Genomic DNA, 12,500 nt, shown 5'->3' with positions numbered 1-12,500 from the left:
CAACACGATAAAGAATAATCCAACAGAGAACACAACCAAACACAGGGTTTAAATAAACACAAGATTAACAGGACACAGGTGAACTCAAACAAGACACAGGTGATTGGCTGAGGGGGAAAACAAGACACAGGTGATTGGCTGAGGGGGAAACAAGACACAGGTGATTGGCTGAGGGGGAAAACAAGACACAGGTGATTGGCTGAGGGGGAAAACAAGACACAGGTGATTGGCTGAGGGGGAAACAAGACACAGGTGATTGGCTGAGGGGGAAAACAAGACACAGGTGATTGGCTGAGGGGGAAAACAAGACACAGGTGATTGGCTGAGGGGGAAAACAAGACACAGGTGATTGGCTGAGGGGGAAAACAAGACACAGGTGATTGGCTGAGGGGAAAAACAAGACACAGGTGATTGGCTGAGGGGGAAAACAAGACACAGGTGATTGGCTGAGGGGAAAAACAAGACACAGGTGATTGGCTGAGGGGGAAAACAAGACACAGGTGATTGGCTGAGAGGGAAAACAAGACACAGGTGATTGGCTGAGGGGGAAAACAAGACACAGGTGATTGGCTGAGGGGGAAAACAAGACACAGGTGATTGGCTGAGGGGAAAACAAGACACAGGTGATTGGCTGAGGGGGAAAACAAGACACAGGTGAAACAAAGAACCAAAAATCAGGGAAGGTGAGACAAGGCAGGAACCAACTACAAAGGAAAACAGGAAACACAAAAGCATCACTTCAGAATAAGTTTCAAGAACAACAAAAACAACAGACGGAAGACAGATCGTGACAGATATAGTATTGATTTACAATTCCAAAACCCGCTTTAATTACTTCATGACGAGTATTATTAAATGACTAGTATTAAAATGTTATTGTCTTTTTTTTGTCCGATGTAGTTATATGTTAACAGTTCATAAAGTTAACATAACTATAACTACTAAACTGCATTTTAAATTCAATGAAAAGTTTACTTTTCAGGATTCCAATTAAAAAAAGTACAAGCTCAGAAGAGCTTGTAGATCGGCTATTTCTGCTACGACAGTTAGTATGCACTGTGGCCCCTCTGGAGTGAGTGCGGAAATATAGTGGCCCTCTCCATCGTCAAAGTTAAATATAGTGGCCCTCTCCATCGTCAAAGTTAAATATAGTGGCCCTCTCCATCGTCAAAGTTAAATATAGTGGCCCTCTCTATCGTCAAAGTTAAATATAGTGGCCCTCTCCATCGTCAAAGTTAAATATAGTGGCCCTCTCCATCGTCAAAGTTAAATATAGTAGGAGATAGGCTCCTGCCCCCTATGGGCCTCATGGCTACATAAACAGGAGATAGGCTCCTGCCCCTATGGGCCTCATGGCTACAGAAACAGGAGATAGGCTCCTGCCCCTATGGGCCTCATGGCTACAGAAACAGGAGATAGGCTCCTGCCCTATGGGCCTCATGACTACAGAAACAGGGGATAGGCTCCTGCCCCTATGGGCCTCACGGCTACAGAAACAGGAGATAGGCTCCTGCCCCTATGGGCCTCATGGCTACAGAAACAGGAGATGGGCTCCTGCCCCTATGGGCCTCATGGCTACAGAAACAGGAGATAGGCTCCTGCCCCTATGGGCCTCATGGCTACAGAAACAGGAGACAGGCTCCTGCCCCTATGGGCCTCATGGCTACAGAAACAGGAGATAGGCTCCTGCCCCTATGGGCCTCATGGCTACAGAAACAGGAGATAGGCTCCTGCCCTATGGGCCCCATGGCTCGGCAAGGCTACTTACTTTACATAATTAACTCACGGCTATCTAAGTCCAATAGAGTAATTCTTCCACATTACTGTATTTTAAAGGAATATACAATCAATCAATCAATCAATCAATTAACCAATCAGGGAGACCCCTGCTACTGAGCAAACACTACAACTCTCAAATGAAGGACAGTTGAACAGGCATGGAAAAATCAATCAACACACACAGATTTTTGTCAACCCATATTGTGTGTGGGTTAGGGGAGCGTTGCATTGTGGGTACTGTAGGCAGTGAGAGTGAGAGAGAGAGAGAGAGACAGAGAGAGAGAGAGAGGTAGAGAGAGAGAGAGAGAGAGAGAGAGAGAGAGAGAGAGAGAGTTCCCAGGAGGGAGATTCATCAGACAGCCTGTTAACAACACGCAGTGGCAGGGTTACCATGACAACAGCCAATCAGGTTGCTCCGTCCCCCGGGTGTGGGTGTGTGTGTGTGTGGGGGGGGGGGAACGGAGGGAGGGAAGCATCCATGTAGACAGACAGACAGACAGACAGACAGACAGACAGACTCGTCCCCTCCCCCATCCTGCTGGCAGGCTAGAGGACAGCGCAAGGTGTGTGTGTGTGTGTGTGTGTGTGTGTGTGTGTGTGTGTGTGTGTGTGTGTGCGCGCGCGCGAGCGTGCGTGTGTGTGTGTGTGTGTGTGTGTGTGTGTGTACAGTACAGTACAAGGTGAATATTGGATGTGAGGTCAGTCACATCATGGTCTGTCTGTCTGTCTGTCTGTCTGTCTGTCTGTCTGTCTGTCTGTCTGTCTGTCTGTCTGTCTGTCATGGTCTGTCTGTCTGTCTGTCTGTCGTGTGCTCTGATCATGAGTAAAATCCACCTGTTGGTGGCACTATAACAGGCCAGTATGGGATACCGGTATATTCCTCAGCCTAGTAGGAAAGTCAGTGAAATATTTAACATAAATTGCACGATGCGTTCATGATTTGAGGCTTTTTGTTAAAAACGGGCCAATCCTGCACACTTTGAAAGCCAATGTTAGCCAATCAGGATGGAATATGAAATATGGGACAGATCTGTCTTGAACACATGACTGTAGAGTTGCTGTGTAACGATTTGCGGGATTTTTTGGACAGAATCTGGAGGAGTAATAAAAAAAAGAGTGTTTTTCAAAAGTCGGCCTCCTAGTGGCGCTATAACAGGCCGTTCTGGAAAATGTGGGGCAGAGGTTCACCGTTGGCATCCAGGGAGTGTGTGTGGAAAGTTTGGACGGCCGGACGGAGTGCAAAACATACTCTCTCCCCATGCCTTCATGGTGGAGACAATAAAACATACTCTCTCCCCATGCCTTCGGCCTGGTGGAGACAACTAAACATACTCTCTCCCCGTGCCTTCGCCCTGGTGGAGACAACTAAACATACTCTCTCCCCATGCCTTCAGCCTGGTGGAGACAACAAAACATACTCTCTCCCCATGCCTTCAGCCTGGTGGAGACAACTAAACATACTCTCTCCCCGTGCCTTCGCCCTGGTGGAGACAACTAAACATACTCTCTCCCCATGCCTTCATGGTGGAGACAACTAAACATACTCTCTCCCCATGCCTTCATGGTGGAGACAACTAAACATACTCTCTCCCCATGCCTTCAGCCTGGTGGAGACAACTAAACATACTCTCTCCCCATGCCTTCATGGTGGAGACAACTAAACATACTCTCTCCCCATGCCTTCATGGTGGAGACAACTAAACATACTCTCTCCCCATGCCTTCAGCCTGGTGGAGACAACTAAACATACTCTCTCCCCGTGCCTTCGCCCTGGTGGAGACAACTAAACATACTCTCTCCCCATGCCTTCACCTTGGTGGAGACAACTAAACATACTCTCTCCCCATGCTATGCCTTCGCCCTGGTGGAGACAACTAAACATACTCTCTCCCCATGCCTTCAGCCTGGTGGAGACAATAAAACATACTCTCTCCCCATGCCTTCAGCCTGGTGGAGACAACTAAACATACTCTCTCCCCATGCCTTCGGCCTGGTGGAGACAATAAACATACTCTCTCCCCATGCCTTCGGCCTGGTGGAGACAACTAAACATACTCTCTCCCCATGCCTTCGGCCTGGTGGAGACAACTAAACATACTCTCTCCCCATGCCTTCGGCCTGGTGGAGACAACTAAACATAATCTCTCCCCATGCCTTCGGCCTGCAGGTGGAGACAACTAAACATACTCTCTCCCCATGCCTTCGGCCTGGTGGAGACTAAAACAGGAACGTTTCATATCCTAAAGGATGATATCAAAGTAGGCCACATCGCCACGACAACCAGCTTAAAAAGCCTAACAAAGAACTAAAACCTGTACCCCCCCCCCCCCCCCCCCCCCCCCTCCTGTTGAAGACTGTCTGGTTGGCATGGCAACAGAGGAGAGGGGAAGATGGCTGCGTGCCTGATAAGAGAGAGAGAGAGAGAGAGAGAGGGACACACACACACACACACACACACACACACACACACACACACAGGCTCACACACCCACACAGACAGAGCTGCCTCAATGGTGCAAAGTTACAAAGGACATTCATTTAAAGGCATATAGCCAAGCATGTGGGCCACACATACTGTGTGTGTGTGTGTGTGTGTGTGTGCGTGCGTGTGCGTGTGCGTGTGCGTGTGCGTGTGCATGTGCATGTGCATGTGCATGTGCATGTGCATGTGCATGTGTGTGTGTGCGTGTGCGTGTGTGTGTGTGAGTGTGTGGTCGATAAAAGCACAGAAGCGTTAATTACAAAAATCGTAGCAAAAGCAGCCCTCAGTGACCTCTAGAGGGACAACGTTTTGGGGACATTGTGTGTCCACGTCCTGCTCAGTGCGTTGAATTATTTTTAAACAATTTCACAATTATCGAGCTATTTATTAGCAACCGTACAGAACCCAGGACAGGACACAGCCAGGGAGGAGAGAGAACAGAACCCAGGACAGGACACAGCCAGGGAGGAGGAGACAGAACAGAACCCAGGACAGGACACAGCCAGGGAGGAGGAGACAGACAGAACCCAGGACAGGACACAGCCAGGGAGGAGACAGACAGAACAGAACCCAGGACAGGACACAGCCAGGAGGAGAGAGAACAGAACCCAGGACAGGACACAGCCAGGGAGGGAGGAGACAGACAGAACCAGGACAGGACACAGCCAGGGAGGGAGGAGACAGAACAGAACCCAGGACAGGACACAGCAGGGAGGAGGAGAGAACAGAACCCAGGACAGGACACAGCCAGGGAGGGAGGAGACAGAACAGAACCCAGGACAGGACAACAGCCAGGGGGGAGAGAGACAGAACAGAACCCAGGACAGGACACAGCCAGGGAGGGAGGAGACAGAACAGAACCCAGGACAGGACACAGCCAGGGAGGAGAGAGATCAGAACCCAGGACAGGACACAGCCAGGGAGGGAGGAGACAGAACAGAACCCAGGACAGGACACAGCCAGGGAGGAGACAGACAGAACAGAACCCAGGACAGGACACAGCCAGGGAGGAGACAGACAGAACAGAACCCAGGACAGGACACAGCCAGGGAGGAGAGAGACAGAACAGAACCCAGGACAGGACACAGCCAGGGAGAGAACATATTTCATATTAGGTCATATTTTGACAGCAGCAACTGCCTGTCATAATTTCACCCCCCCCCCCCCCCATCCCTATCTAAGTATTGTACAGTATTAAGATGTTGATATTGATTTTGTAATCATCTTTAGGGCCCCAAATCATACCCTATAGAAAGCAATTCAATTCAATTCAAAGGTGCTTAATTGGCGTGAGAAAACAAACGTTTACAAATACATGTCACAGATACAGTAACAATACGAAAGCACGAGTGACTATTTCAATATATAATATATTTTGACAGCAGAAACTGCCTGTAATCATTCCTACTACAGTATACTGTATTAGGAATGATTCTATCTTCTACAGTATATACTGTATTATAATGATTCTATCTTATTTCTATATCTCCGTCTCCACAGCTGAAGAAATTATTGATTGAAAACAACATGAAAACATGTTAATTATTCATGACGAGAAGCAGCTGGTCCCCGATGGCATATTTATGCACATGCCATGAGGACGACACACATGCATGGGGTCAGTGTTAGAGAGGTGTGTGTGTGTGTGTGTGTGTGTGTGTGCGTGTGCGTGTGCGTGTGCGTGTGTGTGTGTGTGTGCAGTCATGCACATTTCAACATACAACCGGAACGGGTTGTCCTCACATGTTCACTATAGACTGCTGCTACAATCAATACAATGTAATCATCATTAACACACACACACACACACACACACACACACACACACACACACACACACACACACACACACACACACACACACACACACACACACACACACACACACACACACACACACACATAGCTGTGGGTCATTAGCTATACCATCTCTCTCTCTCTCTCTCTCTCTCTCTCTCTCTCTCTCTCTCTCTCTCTGGTCAGTTACCAGAGAGAGAGGGTTAGGGTGACCTGTGGTGTTAATAGTCATTTCTGTCGGTACACACACAGGGGTCCTGGTAATGCTTTGGTCCGATCTATCGGTCCCATCGACTACCTAGCCCAAACCCTCACCCTAACCTTAACCGTGAGCACCGGGGCAGCACACCTAAACCTAACCCCTCACCCTCACCGCGAGCACGGGGCAGCACACCTAAACCTAACCCCTCACCCTCACCGCGAGCACGGGGCAGCACACCTAAACCTAACCCCTCACCGTGAGCACGGGGCAGCACACCTAAACCTAACCCCAAACCCTCACCCTAACCTTAACCACGAGCACGGGGCAGCACACCTAAACCTAACCCCAAACCCTCACCCTGACCCTAACCTTAACCACGAGCACAGGGCAGCACACCTAAACCTAACCCCCAAACCCTCACCCTAACCTTAACCACGAGCACACCTAAACCTAACCCCAAACCCTCACCCTAACCATAACCGCCAGCACGGGGCAGCACACCTAAACCTAACGCCAAACCCTCACCCTCACCATAACCTTAACCGCGAGCACCGGGCAACACACTAAACCGGCCCCCAAACCCTCACCCTAACCATAACCGCCAGCACGGGGCAACACACCTAAACCTAACCCCAAACCCTCACCCTAACCATAACCGCCAGCACGGGGCAACACACCTAAACCTAACCCCCAACCCTCACCCTAACCATAACCGCCAGCACGGGGCAACACACCTAAACCTAACCCCCAACCCTCACCCTAACCATAACCGCCAGCACGGGGCAACACACCTAAACCTAACCCCCAACCCTCACCCTAACCATAACCGCCAGCACGGGGCAACACACCTAAACCTAACCCCCAACCCTCACCCTAACCATAACCGCCAGCACGGGGCAACACACCTAAACCTAACCCCAAACCTTCACCCTCACCATAACCTTAACCACTAACCCCCGAGTCGGACCAATGCTCCGTCGAACCAAAGCATGCCTCCCCACACACAGCGGGCTCTATACGTACGTCGTACGTGATCCGTGTATATTTCAATAAACCTCCTCTGGGCACACCGTACAAATGGTTAAATGATGATGTAACACAATGTGTTCTATAGACTGACCTCATGATGTAAAGGTTATATCATACAATTATTATGATTTATTTTGTATTCCTATTCCCTATATGCGGCATAAGGAGTGTGCGTGTGCGTGTGCGTGTGCGTGTGTGTGTGTTACTTTCTTAGCTTACGCATGTTTCATGATAAATGCTTTTATGTGATGTATTCCCATGCTTTTTGTTCTTGCTTAATGTAAGTCGCTCTGGATTAAGAGCGTCTGATAAATGCCTAAATTGTAAATTGTGTGTGTGTGTGTGTGTGTGTGTGTGTGTGTGTGTGTGTGTGTGTGTGTGTGTGTGTGTGTGTGTGAGAGAGTGAGAGACAGAGAGAGAGAGAGACAGATGGTAGCTAATGACCCACAGCCATGTCAGTTTGATTTGAGCATCTCATGCAACTGCGCCTCGGCCTCGTGTGTGTGTGTGTGTGTGTGTGTGTGTGTGTGTGTGTGTGTGCGTGCGTGTGCGTGTGCATGTGTGTGTGTGTGTGTGTGTGTGTGTGTGTGTGCGTGTGTGAGACTAGCCTACAGTGGTAGCAAAAGCCAAACGTGTACTCGAGTACAGTACTTAAAATACTTAAATGTACATATAGGGTATACTAGAGTACAAGTCCTGTCATGACGTCACTCGCTCATCCCCCGTGGGTGTGTGAGTGTGTGATGTCACTCGCTCATCCCCTGTGGGTGTGTGAGTGTGTGATGTCACTCGCTCATCCCCTGTGGGTGTGTGAGTGTGTGATGTCACTCGCTCATCCCCTGTGGGTGTGTGAGCGTGTGATGTCACTCGCTCATCCCCTGTGGGTGTGTGAGCGTGTGATGTCACTCACTCATCCCCTGTGGGTGTGTGATGTCACTCGCTCATCCCCTGAAGTCATGTCTCTGCAGGGAGAACGACATTGAGTCGTCTTAAAATCGTCTCACATACAGATATAGATCTACAAGCTCACAACGCGTCTTGCTGCGACAACATTGTGAGAGCTTGTAGATCGGCTATATTTGGTCGGATTCAGACGAGTTCGGGATAAGCGTGGCGTGCGTGCGTGTGTGTGTGTGCGTGCGTGTGTGTGTGTGCGTGCGTGTGTGTGTGCGTGCGTGCGTGTGTGCGTGGCGTGCGTGCGTGCGTGCGTGTGCACAGGGCCGCTACAGGCTTGGATAAATCTCCATGCGTTTCGTACCATCTGGAACAAACCAAGCGCTCTCTCTCTTTAGCACTAGACAGCAGTGAGTCTGTCTTGCATAACGTCATCCAAAGCCCACAGGTTCAATGCCCACAGCACACACACACACACACACACACACACACACACACACACACAACCAGCTGACATGAGACAACAAGTCCGTCAGACACACAAACAAACAGCTGGCGTGAAAAACACTGCAGTCAACAGACAGTCATAGAGGATGATGATGATGTCATAGAGGGGATGACGACGACGTCAGAATCATCATGCGGGAATAACACCTAAAGCTGAATTCCAGAATCTGGGCCACTCTCGGACTCACTCACACTCCAGCATGGAAATGTTACAGTGAGATTGGTGACCTGCTGAAGTATGTGACCATCGTGTAGAGTCATTATGTGACTGTCTACACTGTAGACGGTCACATGATGTCAGTGTCTGAATGTAAATCGATGCAGTTTGTACATCATCAGAGTCCAACCTATAGCGGTATTTAAGCCACATATTATATAAAGACCTCCATGTAAGTTGTGTGAGGTCAACATATTTCAGCAGGTCACCAATTTCACCATCCATACTGGAGTGACCGAGAGTGAGTGAGTGAAGGCTCATACATAGTCTGGATTTCCGGTGGTGAGGTGACCACTGAACTACAACATGACGTCACTGAGGTGACCACCGAACTACAACATGACGTCACTGAGGTGACCACCGAACTACAACATGACGTCACTGAGGTGACCACCGAACTACAACATGACGTCACTGAGGTGACCACCGAACTACAACATGACGTCACTGAGGTGACCACCGAACTACAACATGACGTCACTGAGGTGACCACCGAACTACAACATGACGTCACTGAGCCGCGGTGAAGAGCAAACCACCGCCACCGCTCCAGCCCTTCTCTCTGTTTTTACTCACCACCGCTCAACGTTATTTCAGCTCCGGTGGTCAGCTCACCACCGGAGCGGTGGTCAGCTCACCACCGGAGCGGTGGTCACCTCACCACCGGAGCGGTGGTCGCCTCACCACCGGAGCGGTGGTCACCTCACCACCGGAGCGGTGGTCACCTCACCACCGGAGCGGTGGTCACCTCACCACCGGAACGGGGGTCACCTCACCACCGGAAATCCAGACTATATGAATGAGCCTTTAAGTGGAAATATACTTTGTCCTTGGCAGACCATACATCCAAACAGAAAAGTCCTGTCTGCTTCGTTAAACTCACTTTGCCACTGGATTTTCCACATGCATGTGTGTGTGTGTGTGTGTGTGCACACAGTGCATGTGTGCACACAGTGACACAGCCTCTGTTCTGACAAACTGGCCTCCAGCTAACCGTGTTCTGTTGGAGGATCCTGACCTACAAATGAATGTGCCGACTGGACAAATGACACTGGACCCTGACCGTATAGTTCTGTCAGGAGAGGACACACTCTCTCACATTATATAACCTGGGGCTGGTTAACCCATTCTGACCTGAGATCAGATTCTAAAAAATGTCTTCTATACATCCTGACAGTTTTCCATTCTGACCTGAGATCAGATTTAAAAAATAATCTCTTCTATGTCAGTCGCTCTTCGATTTTTCAAAAATAGCAGATCTACAAGCTCATAGCGCGCCACTCGGTGGCGCGCTATGAGCTTGTATAGATCTGCTATTTTTCTATAGCTAAAGCACGACATGATGCTATAACACCCAAAATGGGTCCCCGGCAAAAAAAAATGTTAAATGTACTGCATTGCCTCCTCTTTCTTTTATTTTTCATATTATGTGATGTATTGTTCTGACCCTGTGGGCCGTGATGAGCCTGTAACGCAGTTTATATAATTATGTCATGCTAGCTGTGTTTCGCTTAACCCATTCTGACCGGGCACCCATTTTGGTGTTAGCATCATGTTATGCTTTAGCTATTGAAAAATAGCAGACCTACAAGCTCGTAGCGCGCCACTCGGTGGCGCGCTAGTAGCTTGTAGGTCTGCTATTTTTGAAAAATCGAAGAACGACTGACATTTTTAGAATCTGATCTCGGGTCAGAATGGGTTAATCAGAACAGTGTGTGTCCAGTGGAAACCTCGCATGAATCTGATCTCAGGTCAGAATGGGTTAATATACCGTAGCTTTATTTTGAAGTGATGCTCTTGTGGTTTTTTTCTGTTTCTTTTTGTGAAGTGAAGGTCACGTGTTTCCTGTGCCTTATTGTGAAGTAAGTGATGCTCTGCATTATTAGACCTAGAATGCCTGTGATCATTTAATTATACTTCGTACATTTTCATGTATCACATCACAGGCATAGATCGCTTGCACCAGATCCTGGTAGAAATGAAAGATGAGCGGCATAAATGTGATAAATGCTCCGTTTGTAGTAATCACCCATGACCCCCAGGGGTTAACTGGGGACAGGGAGGAACTCCTTATATGGTCAGCACACTCTATAGTAGAGAGGATTATCACAACAAAACAAAAAAATAAGTCACTTACTCTACCTTTAAATAATTCCAAAGATGTGGAGTGAAATATGGTTCTGTATAGTTTTATATCCATGTGAAAGTCAGGTGCATGCTGGGTATAATTATTAATTAATCACACCACCTGCCAATTGTGTGACCCAAACTTGTGTGTTTCCCTGCAGGTCAATTTGGTGATGACGTCTGCGGTAAACGGGACGTATTCGTAAAATCAGTTCATCGATGGTTCCACACACACACACACACACACACACACACACACACACACATGACACACACACACACAGACACAGACACGCAGACACACACACACACACACACACACACACACACACACAGACACACAGACACAGACACACACACACACACACACACTCTCACAAAAAAAGTACAAAGAAATGAGTTCACAAATTCAGACCATAAAGAGTTCAGGCACCACCACCACCAGGCAGCGGGCAGCGGGCACCAGGCACCGGGCACCGGGCACCAGGCACCGGGCACCGGGCACCAGGCACCGGGCACCGGGCACCGGGCACCGGGCACCAGGCACCGGGCACCGGGCACCGGGCACCGGGCACCGGGCACCGGGCACCGGGCACCAGGCACCGGGCACCGGGCACCGGGCACCGGGCACCGGGCACCGGGCACCGGGCACCAGGCACCGGGCACCGGGCACCGGGCACCGGGCACCAGGCACCGGGCACCGGGCACCGGGCACCGGGCACCGGGCACCAGGCACCAGGCACCGGGCACCGGGCACCGGGCACCAGGCACCGGGCACACCACTTCAACTAATGAACTAAAACATGTTTAGAAGAATTGGCACGGCGACCAAACAAGCACTATTGAACAGCATGATACAGTATAAGATACAGATACAGTATAAGATACAGTAAGTGAACTTAATTTAGTGATGTCACATTCTCACAGGCAAGGACAGTATAACAGTACTGTACTGTCTGTAGTCTACCTGCTAATGTTTTCATTCATTTTAATGTCACATTTTTACAGACAGTGACATTACTGTACTGTAGTCTACCTGCTAATGTTTTCATTCATTTTAATGTCACATTTGTACAGACAGTGACATTACTGTACTGTAGTCTACCTGCTAATGTTTTCATTCATTTTAATGTCACATTTTTACAGACAGTGACATTACTGTAGTCTACCTGCTAATGTTTTCATTTATTTTAATGTCACATTTTTACAGACAGTGACATTACTGTACTGTAGTCTACCTGCTAATGTTTTCATTTATTTTAACCCATTTAGACCTGAGGTCGATTCTACAAAATGACAGTTTTCTGAAAACCTTTATGTTTCTATGTCAGTGGTTCTCACAGGGTTAAAACCTCATGTTTCTATGTCAGTGGTTCTCACAGGGTTAAAACCTCATGTTTCTATGTCAGTGGTTTTCAAACTATTTCATGTCAAGGACCCGCAGAATTATATGCATTTGTAGGGCG

At 48.8% G+C, this 12,500-nt stretch overlaps 1 protein-coding gene across 1 annotated transcript in view; it reads right to left on the bottom strand.

Annotated features, from left to right (window-relative positions):
* The window catches only part of apc2 (APC regulator of WNT signaling pathway 2), a gene marked incomplete at its 3' end in the record, with an annotated part of 67,254 nt that overhangs the window by 51,588 nt on the left and 3,166 nt on the right, over positions 1–12,500 (bottom strand). The window lies entirely within an intron of this gene.

The sequence above is a fragment of the Protomyctophum bolini genome (assembly GCF_963924005.1).
Source record: "Protomyctophum bolini genome assembly, chromosome: 8".
Classification (NCBI taxonomy): domain Eukaryota; kingdom Metazoa; phylum Chordata; class Actinopteri; order Myctophiformes; family Myctophidae; genus Protomyctophum; species Protomyctophum bolini.
Note: the sequence above shows the minus strand (reverse complement) of the source record. Positions and strands in the feature narration are given on the sequence as shown.